Consider the following 9,255-nt stretch of genomic DNA (forward strand, 5'->3'; position numbering starts at 1 on the left):
AGGATGCCTTGTATTTTTCTATTAATTGTTATCCTTAATTTTGTTACGTGTTTATAGATAAGAGTATTCAGCTATTGCTGTATAAATTCATTTACAATAACAACTTTGTGCAACAGTTTGATTCATTTAGCATAATTTTTTTATAGAAATTTATATATTGCAAGGAACTGAGACTGCACATTTCAATATCCTGTAATATAAAAGTATTTTTATGATGAAGCTCAAGCAGTATAGCTTGAATAAGTTGTATGTAATGTTTCCTGTCTGTATTATTTTAAATCCCCAGTTTGGAGAAAAAAATTCTAAATTATCCTCAAATTGCAAGGATACGCTTTACACTCACACGTATATATTATAATTTGAATCAGTCACTACCAAACTTTTAGTAGTTACACTAGATATGATGCTGGCTGAATCCCCTGAATATAAATCACATACCGGCTAGCAGAATCACATTTTTCCTCTCAGTTTAATTTTACTATTGTAAAGAAGGCAGCTTTACTCATGAATTCCTTCACTGAGGAAAAAGCTGGGCTGGAGCTGCAGCTACTAGCACTTGTGCAAGCTCCGTTTGGGAACACTACTGCAGGTAGTAGGGCTGTCACTCAAGAACATGACCTGCAAGGGATGAATTCTGTTCTCTGCTGGGACTGATGAAAACCTGTATTTCCCATTTCCCTGAAGAAAACTCGCAGGGCTCAAGGGGTGTCAGATTTGCAACCCCACTGCTGACAACATACTGGCACACCTCAAAAAATAAGATTTTTTCACTCAGAAAAAAATAGAAGACTAAGATTAATGTCTCAGGTACTTACTGCAACTCCCAGTAAGCAAGCAACTCCAGTGCAGTTTTGAATTTTACATTAAACAGTAGTTAACACAGTCTGAAAGTCACCCTTCCCAGCGGAGTTTCCACAGCAATCTAAATTCACAAAATTTTTTCATTTGCTGTGCTAAAGAAATTGAAATCACTTTTTGTACCGTAACTCCCAGTAAGGGCTGCAACCTACAGACACAGGAGCACTCAAATCCTTCACTACCAGAAGACCAGGAAGACACCCAATCTGTTCCTTACGTTTCCTGGGTGAATTCTTGTCTCCTGGGTTATTTTAAAACTGAAAGAAGCACATGACTCCCCTGTCATTTGCTGTATGTCCTTCTCAGTCCTTGATGGAAATGTTAGCACTTACCTCCAGGACGAGATTGCAAGCCAAGCATTTGACACACATAGGACGTGTCAGACACACTTCCATGCTCGCACCTGCGTTATACTTCAGCAGGTAAGTACAAAGACTGTGTCTATCTAAAGCAGCCCCCTGCAGAACTTGCAGGTCATTGACAATTTGTATCCTAAGGTGCAGGCACGGCCCCAGGCTCCGCAGGGAATGCCTCAGTACCTGGCTCGGGATCTCCGATTCCACACCTAGACCAAGGCACTTTTTACACCTCACACAAATTTACAGTATTTACACCCTCTTTGAACATGAATCACATTGTATCACATCTTTTGGCAGTGTGATGCTTTCTAGCTGGTACTTGTCTGACAAGTGCAGTACGTAGCCCAAAAAGGGTACCCAGGCTGTGACTTGAAGGTCAGCCTGCTGCAGAGAACCCTTCATGCTACCAGACCTGAGGTCTTTCATACTGCATCCTCAAGCTGAGTGCAAAAAGAACAGATCTTGGAAGCTGACTTTTATTACCCTTGGTAAAACTAGCAATATTGAACCAGCAAAGAACAAGGAAAAATCCCGAAGTGAGATCATCGTCACGTTCTTAAGAGAAAATAATCGTTTTGAAGGAATTTACTTTGACTTTCAAAATCAACGCCAATAAAGAAAAGCTACAAGAGCACCAGCTAAAAGCCATTTACATCGAAAGCCAATGACTGTATTTCTCTACAACTTCTGAAGCGACTGGGAGAGGTGGGGGGTTGTTGTTTGGTTTTGCACTTATGAAGTAGAACAGTTCCATCAGAACAGTATTTCCTCCCGTAAGTGTTCATAGCTTTCATATTAGTGTTGCCACGTATATCTTCTCTTCTAGGAAGTATGGCCCCATACAATACAAATATTCTATTTTCATCTTCTCAGTTCTGAAGAACGGAAGTGCTGACAACTTTTTATGCCTTGATTTTAGGCCACCTTTTTAATGGGGCAACTCTCGATATTGCTACCGAGCTCCATCCAAGTCACTGCTTTAAAATGCAGAGATTCTGGTTTTCACAGCACTTTCCTTCCTTTCATTAGGCTTACGGGTAAGTTAGCTCCAGAAAGCATCAAAGCCACAAAAATCACAGAAAATTTCTCTGTCGCACGCAAGTACCATAGGAGGCCTAAGCACATTGTCAAAGAAGATCAATTTGTGTCTTTAACAAACTGTCTGGAAGCTAAAGGCTTAGATCCCCAGCCTAATGACAGCAATCCAAAGAAAATCCTACTGACTGACTTTGGTTTGGATCTAGGACAGGAAACATAAATGATTTTCTTGAGAAACTGAACCAGAATGTGCCTGAAAAGCTTGTGATCAACCGTCAGCGAAATACAGACACCAAGTATACAGAAACTTCAACTGAAGAGTTCGTAATTTAAGAGTATTTTCCAGTTATGTGTGTCTGTCAACTGAAGCACACGTTCTTTTGCTCTCTTTGGCTTCAGCTGGAGGAAGAATAGGTCCTGAAAATCCGCAGTCTATGATAAAATCCAGAAGTTTAATCTCTGCTTTGAAGCAAACTGCCCATTTTAAATTTAATCTCATTAGGATCAAAATTTCTTTTCCTTTCAAACAATCAAGCTTGGTTAGCAAAGTATCCTTGATCATAAGTCACCTTCATTACCTAAAGGGTATTTATTCCTGTATTACTCTAAAATTTATTTACATTCCTCTGTCTCTATACAAATCATTGCAGTGTCCTTCCTATTTTTCTAGGACTAGAAAAAACACCAGCAGTGGCAGCTGCGCTCTAGCCATCCCTGGACAGGGAACATCAACACAGGAAGGCTTTTCCCAGTCAGTTCACTACAAGCCAACAGCAGGCAGCACTGGAGCAGGCCTAACCTCGCTCCGAGGGCACTCTCCTGGAAGCCAGGCACTGTCAGCCCGACTCCTGCCTCAGCCTCAGGACATCAGTGAACTTGTAGCTGAACTTCATACTGGACCAATTCCTAGGACGCAGGCATGAGAATTCTGCAAAGTTGTTTTCACTAGCAAATGCTAACAAAACTTTTCCAGCTTCCACTGAGGTCAGATACGGCCTGTACGACTTAACAGCAATCAGAATATGGTAGAACGTAAGCAGAGGGATAAGAACTATTTTTCTGCCCTGGGGTATGTGATCAGATTACAAATATGATAAGCAATTCTCTGCCAAAGAATACAAGTGAAAAAGAAAGACAACATCAAGTCAAAAGACTGAGCAAAGACTAGCAAAGTTTAGGAAAGTAAAAATGAAAAAAAATAACTTTCATACTATTTTATCACTACTTTTAAATTACCGGTAAGTTTCCAATCAAATAAACTATACCATAAAATAGCTTTTTTTTTTAATCAAAACCGTATCTGCTACTAAATAATTACCGGAATTCCCTGATACTTGTTCTTGGTAGTTTAACAACATACTATACTACTTGTTCAGAAAAGTATCAAATGGAGACAATAGCCTTCTGCTATCTAAATATTCTAAATGCAATGAAGTACACGACTTTGTCACGTTGAGCTACGTATTCTGATTGGCCCTGGGAGCAGGTTTGGAAACAAAGCAGAGCTCTCTGGCACAGTACATTGCTAACAAATACATCAACGAAGTCTTCACTTTCCAATGAACTGACTTACTCAATTCTAAATGCTGACCAGAATTACAAACACAATTAAAAGAAAGCAAACAATTGCCTCTTTAAGTAAAAATAGCTGCCAAAAAATAGCTCTGAGAGAATGGAGTGCATACACACCAATGAAATAATCAGATATTAGGTAGATCACTGAGATTGCAGAAACTACTTCTGGCCTAGAAATTCTTCTGTGCAGCTACTGTCAGCCAAATCACCTTAATAGAAAACTACATTTATTCAGGCTGGCAGAACCAGTCACCTGGTTATCAATGGCAAAATAGTCGAAGTGCTAATTCAGGAAGATAAAATACAGCTCCTGTTTCACAAACAATTACCCCGGTAATGAAGTGGTATTAAAAAACATTTGACAGGATTTCCTGTCATTAAGACACAATGTTATTTCCCAGTAACACTGAAAAACTCCAGGTAAAACAATCCAGGAGAAACCTTTGGCTCCAGACCACTCCACCAAGAGTACCAGGCATGTGAAGCTGAAGGACGACAGACTTCAACATGCTGTGACTTCTGAAGGGAGATGACTGCACTCTTAACACCTGCACACACTTTTGAGCTCCTGCTGCCAGCGATCACAGCGACTGACTGCTGCTTCTCCCAGGGGCCCGATGCTCGCCCCAGCTGACCCACAGCCATCTGCCCGTGCCAGGGCTGGCAGCCACGGCTCCCTGCTGCTGCACCATGCGTATTTCCCAAGAGGGCTGGACCGGTTTTCATAGAATCACAGAATCATCTAGGTTGAAAGAGACCTCCAAGATCACCTAGTCCAACCTCTGACCTAACACTAACAAGTCCTTCACTAAACCATATCACTACGCTCTACATCTAAACGTCTCTTAAAGACCTCCAGGGATGGTGACTCAACCACTCCACATTCCAATGCCTAACAACCCTTTCAGTAAAGAAGTTCTTCCTAATATCCAACCTAAACCTCCCCTGGCGCAACTTTCGCCCATTCCCCCTCGTCCTGTCACCAGGCACGTGGGAGAATAGACCAACCCCCACCTCTCTACAGCCTCCTTTAAGGTACCTATAGAGAGCGATGAGATCTCTCCTGAGCCGCCTCTTCTCCAGGCTGAACAATCCCAGCTTCCTCAGCCGCTCCTCGTAAGACTTGTTCTCCACACCCCTCACCAGCTTTGTTGCCCTTCTCTGGACTCGCTCGAGCACCTCCATGTCCTTCTTGTAGCGAGGGGCCCAAAACTGAACACAGTACTCGAGGTGCGGCCTCACCAGAGCCAAGTACAGGGGGACAATCACTTCCCTAGACCTGCTGGCCACACTGTTTCCTATGCAAGCCAGGATGCTGTTGGCCTTCTTGGCCTCCTGAGCACACTGCTGGCTCATATTCAGCCGACTATCAACCAGTACTCCCAGGTCCTTCTCTGCCAGGCAGCTTTCCAACCAATCGTCTCCCAGCCTCCCTGCTGAGATTTCAGGGAGGCAAGACATTACTTCTGCAAGACACAAGAGCTTTTTATACCCACTTAAATGATACAAGATGTCCCTAGTCAAGTGAGAAGCTTTTTCCTCAGAAAACCGTTCTCTTTGGAAAGAGGGAAAAGCAAAACACAACTACACTTTCACTAAAAAGCACTGAACACCAGGAAATCCACCCATTTTGAGGTACAAAATAAAAACTGGAAAGACACCTAAATGAACATGGGGAGAAAAAAAAAAGGCTTTAAAGCGAGAACAAAACAGGCCAGCCATCAGAAAGTTGCCAATGGCATACAACCCCCATAGCCAGCCATCATCCATGCGAGAAAATGGCCACCTTGGCCAGCCGCCATCAGTGAGGGGAAAATGGCCGCCTCAGCCATCCATGACCAACGTCCCCGCAGCTCCTAGGCGCAATACTATGGGTCCCTGGTACATCCGCAGGAACATTACCGTCCCCACCCGCCCTCCAGGGGCATAAACACGGCGTTAGGGGGCACGGAACCAGCGGCAAGCAGCGCCACCAGCCCTCCTCCTCCGCGCCAGGCCTCAGCCGCCCCGCGACGGCCGCGGGCGGGGAGAGCGCGGTCCTCCCACCGAGACTACTCACAGCTCGCTGCTGGGCCCCCGCGTCCCGGTCCTCGCTCGGGAGTCGTTGGAGCCGCCTCCGGGCTGCCTCTGCCCTAACGGGTGCGGCTGTCCCCTTGAGGACGGTCCCCGGGCACGGCCCGTGTCGCCGCGGCCGGCCGGGACTTACACGTGGGCTGCGCTTCGCGCCGCAGCGCCGCCGGGCCGGAGAGTGTGGCACCGCTGCCGCGCCGTCAGAGGGCCCGGCCTGGGGCTCCCAGCTTCCAGGCCGCTGTTGTAACGCCCTTGCTTATTTCGTAATGTACCAGTGCTTGAGAAGGGAAGTTGTAAACCCTATCCCAACCCTCTCCAACAACTGTAGAGCAAGAGCACCAGCTGAAGATTGTACTCCAAGCGAGCACGGAGGTGGCTGTTGCAGCACACTACGTACAAAGCAAGAATTTTTTGCCAGAACAAATGCCCTAGCACTGCTCCTAGCCAAGGGCCGGGGGCAAGGATGGCTAACAGTTAGACGATACTTGGCCGCACCAGTTAGTTTGAGTTAGGCAAACCAGACTAAATCAGCTGGAACAGGAGATGTGAGCATCTGCAGTATGAAATCTAAGATTAATAACAAAAATTAAAAGGTGCTAGATCACATAAAACATTCCTAAAAACAAAAGCCCCATGATCTATGTTACCTCACAGTGCATTTGTTTTGTTACTAGGGAACTCTCCAGAGGTATTAATTTCCTTAAACACTTAAATATTTAAAAACAAGTGTATTGTTACTACATGCACACTTTCAGAAAGTCTAGATGACTTCTCTACTGGGCACCTAGGTAAGGGGGATAACTAAAAAGAACGGTATGTTGTTTCCCATCTAGTCAGGTAACAGTTGGCTGTATGTTACAATTAGAAAAAAATGCCTTTTTATGGCATTTTTATTACATTTACAATGTTTTGTAAATTGAACTTTCTTTTTTAAAAACTATTAATATAGGTCCTTTAGTTTCAATAGAACTCAGGTGTAAATTCTCTGAGTATCTATAGAGAACTTATTAAATACAGAACTCATACTGCCATTCGTGCTCACCTCAGATGTAACATTTGAAAACAACTCCAGGGTCTTCTAGTTTTGTTTTAAAAAAGTTAATTAAAAAAGCACAGATACAAAGACTATGATTAAACTAAAGCAGACAATTAAAAGGTAGAAGTCAGCTGTGTTTTCATACTATACACCTTAACTGGGAGAAGTTTTAAGTCATTTTCCTAGCAGGATTTAGGCAGGTCGCCTTATCTGGAAGTATTTAGTCTCCCTACAAAAACACCAATTGTGCATGTGGGAAGCATTTGTCTGAGACACCTTTTATTTAAAGTGGTAGCTAGAAGGAAGGAAGAGTAGTCATCAGTACTGCGAGACCAAGAAGCTTGCCACTGAGTTGAGATTGGAAGTGCTAGAGAAGCACTTAAGAACATGCCAGGACAGACTGCTATCAGTTTTCAAATAATTAACATGCAATGGGAGAGAGATGAAGTCTGTGACAATGTGTCCTCAAGCCCACAGAGGACCACTAGAAAAAAAACAAAACTTCTATCAATTATTTCCTAGTAAAATAAATACTTTTCTTCGGATTTCTAAATTAGGGAAGATTCATGACCAGGACTCCTTACACCCTTTTTCATATGTATTTCATGCTTACTTTATATAAACAAGATGCTGGACTGCAATAAACTTACTGCTTAAAACAGTTCCTACAATATTTTTCCGCAAGATGAGGAGAATAAGACTGTTATATCAACCATACCCCAAATGCTAAATATATTGTTAAACATACTTAGATATCTTTCCATCAAGTTTGTGTGTGTGAATCCTTTGGGTCTCACTTGCAAAAGAGAAGGAATCCTTTCAGAGAAGGGGAGGTGTTTTTCCTAAATGGAAATATTTATTTCAGCGCTATCAGTTTTTCCACCACCAGCACTACAGCTCTTCTGTTCTAAAAAACAACAAAAACCAACAAATAAAGGTTTTATAATGTTATACCTCACAGTAAATGAGCTAAGACTACATTAGAGATTATTGCCAATATTCAATAAATGAAGACTCTCTACAGCATTTGATCCACTATGCATTAGTGAGCTAAGATGATTAAGGTTTCAATTAAGGAAAATAAGCAAATATTTGTTTTTACCATTTCAATTTTAATACAACTCAAAAAAGTAAATGTTATGCATGGCAATGTTTATTAAACAATCACATTTCATTTAAGCATTAAAATGCAGCAGTCTGGAAAAGCTGCCAGAAACAATGTTTGGCTTCAGAAAAGGCGATTATGAAATTACTTCCAATAAAATTCAAATACTCTCTTGTCTGTTGATTAGTTGAATGCTTTAGACTGTAAGGAAAAAAGTGCAAATCAGCTGAATGTCACTTTCAAAAGTAAAGTCTTAGTGTCCTACAAGCAGTTATTGAAAGGCCTCACCTCAAATCTTCATGATAAAGGACAATATTATCCAATTCCTATACAATTATTATTTACTGTAGCACATTTTAAACAATATAACATTACTACTAAAACAAAATTATTTTCAGAATATAACTGTAGTATTCTGGCTACCATGGGCACCTTTTTTCCTTTTTTTTTAATCTAATTTGCTTGACATGAGATGGCATGAGATACTTCTGAACTTGAAACTTACATGGAACAATACAGTAAGAACCACTTATAGGAACATGTTCCACCTAAATGTAATTTATACCTAAATGTACTATTTTTGCATGAAAATCTAAGATTCATATTGCGGTATTCTGTTTCTACTGATACACTTTCAGGGAAGTGACTTATCACAGAGTTGCTAAATGTTGACCTGTTGCTCAGCCTTTTAGAAAGACAACTGCCCTTTTGCACATCATCTTTATTGGAGGACTTGGAAAGAAGTGGACAAAGGTTAATAGATAACATTTGACATAGGGACAAATTGTAAGCATTGAAAAAAAACAATGAGGGTTTTGTTTTGTTTTTACATTCAACACAGTGATGCCAAGGCAGTTGGAAATAAAACCGGAGCGCTTTCCTGGCTCCTAAATCACTTGAGATCACTTCATATACAGAGATATTCAAAAGCAGTATGCTTATTTTATAAGGGCTCTAAAAATACATTAGTAATTTTTCAATTTGTTCTTGTAAAAAAGCTTTAAAAACACTGTGGAAACATGTTCTTATATGTGGGTGCTGCTGCTTGAAACAGATGTTGACATCGAGACAACTATTACAACTTTTGAAAAGCAGAGCAGCTTATAAGCATAATAAACAAATGATCATTTTGCAAAAATTTAGACCTAATTTAGTAACTTGTAGAATGACACTTTCAAACTGTGCAACACAAAATAATGTAGCCAACAGTAACA

This window comes from Cygnus olor, chromosome 5 (genome assembly GCF_009769625.2).
Source record: "Cygnus olor isolate bCygOlo1 chromosome 5, bCygOlo1.pri.v2, whole genome shotgun sequence".
Taxonomy (NCBI): domain Eukaryota; kingdom Metazoa; phylum Chordata; class Aves; order Anseriformes; family Anatidae; genus Cygnus; species Cygnus olor.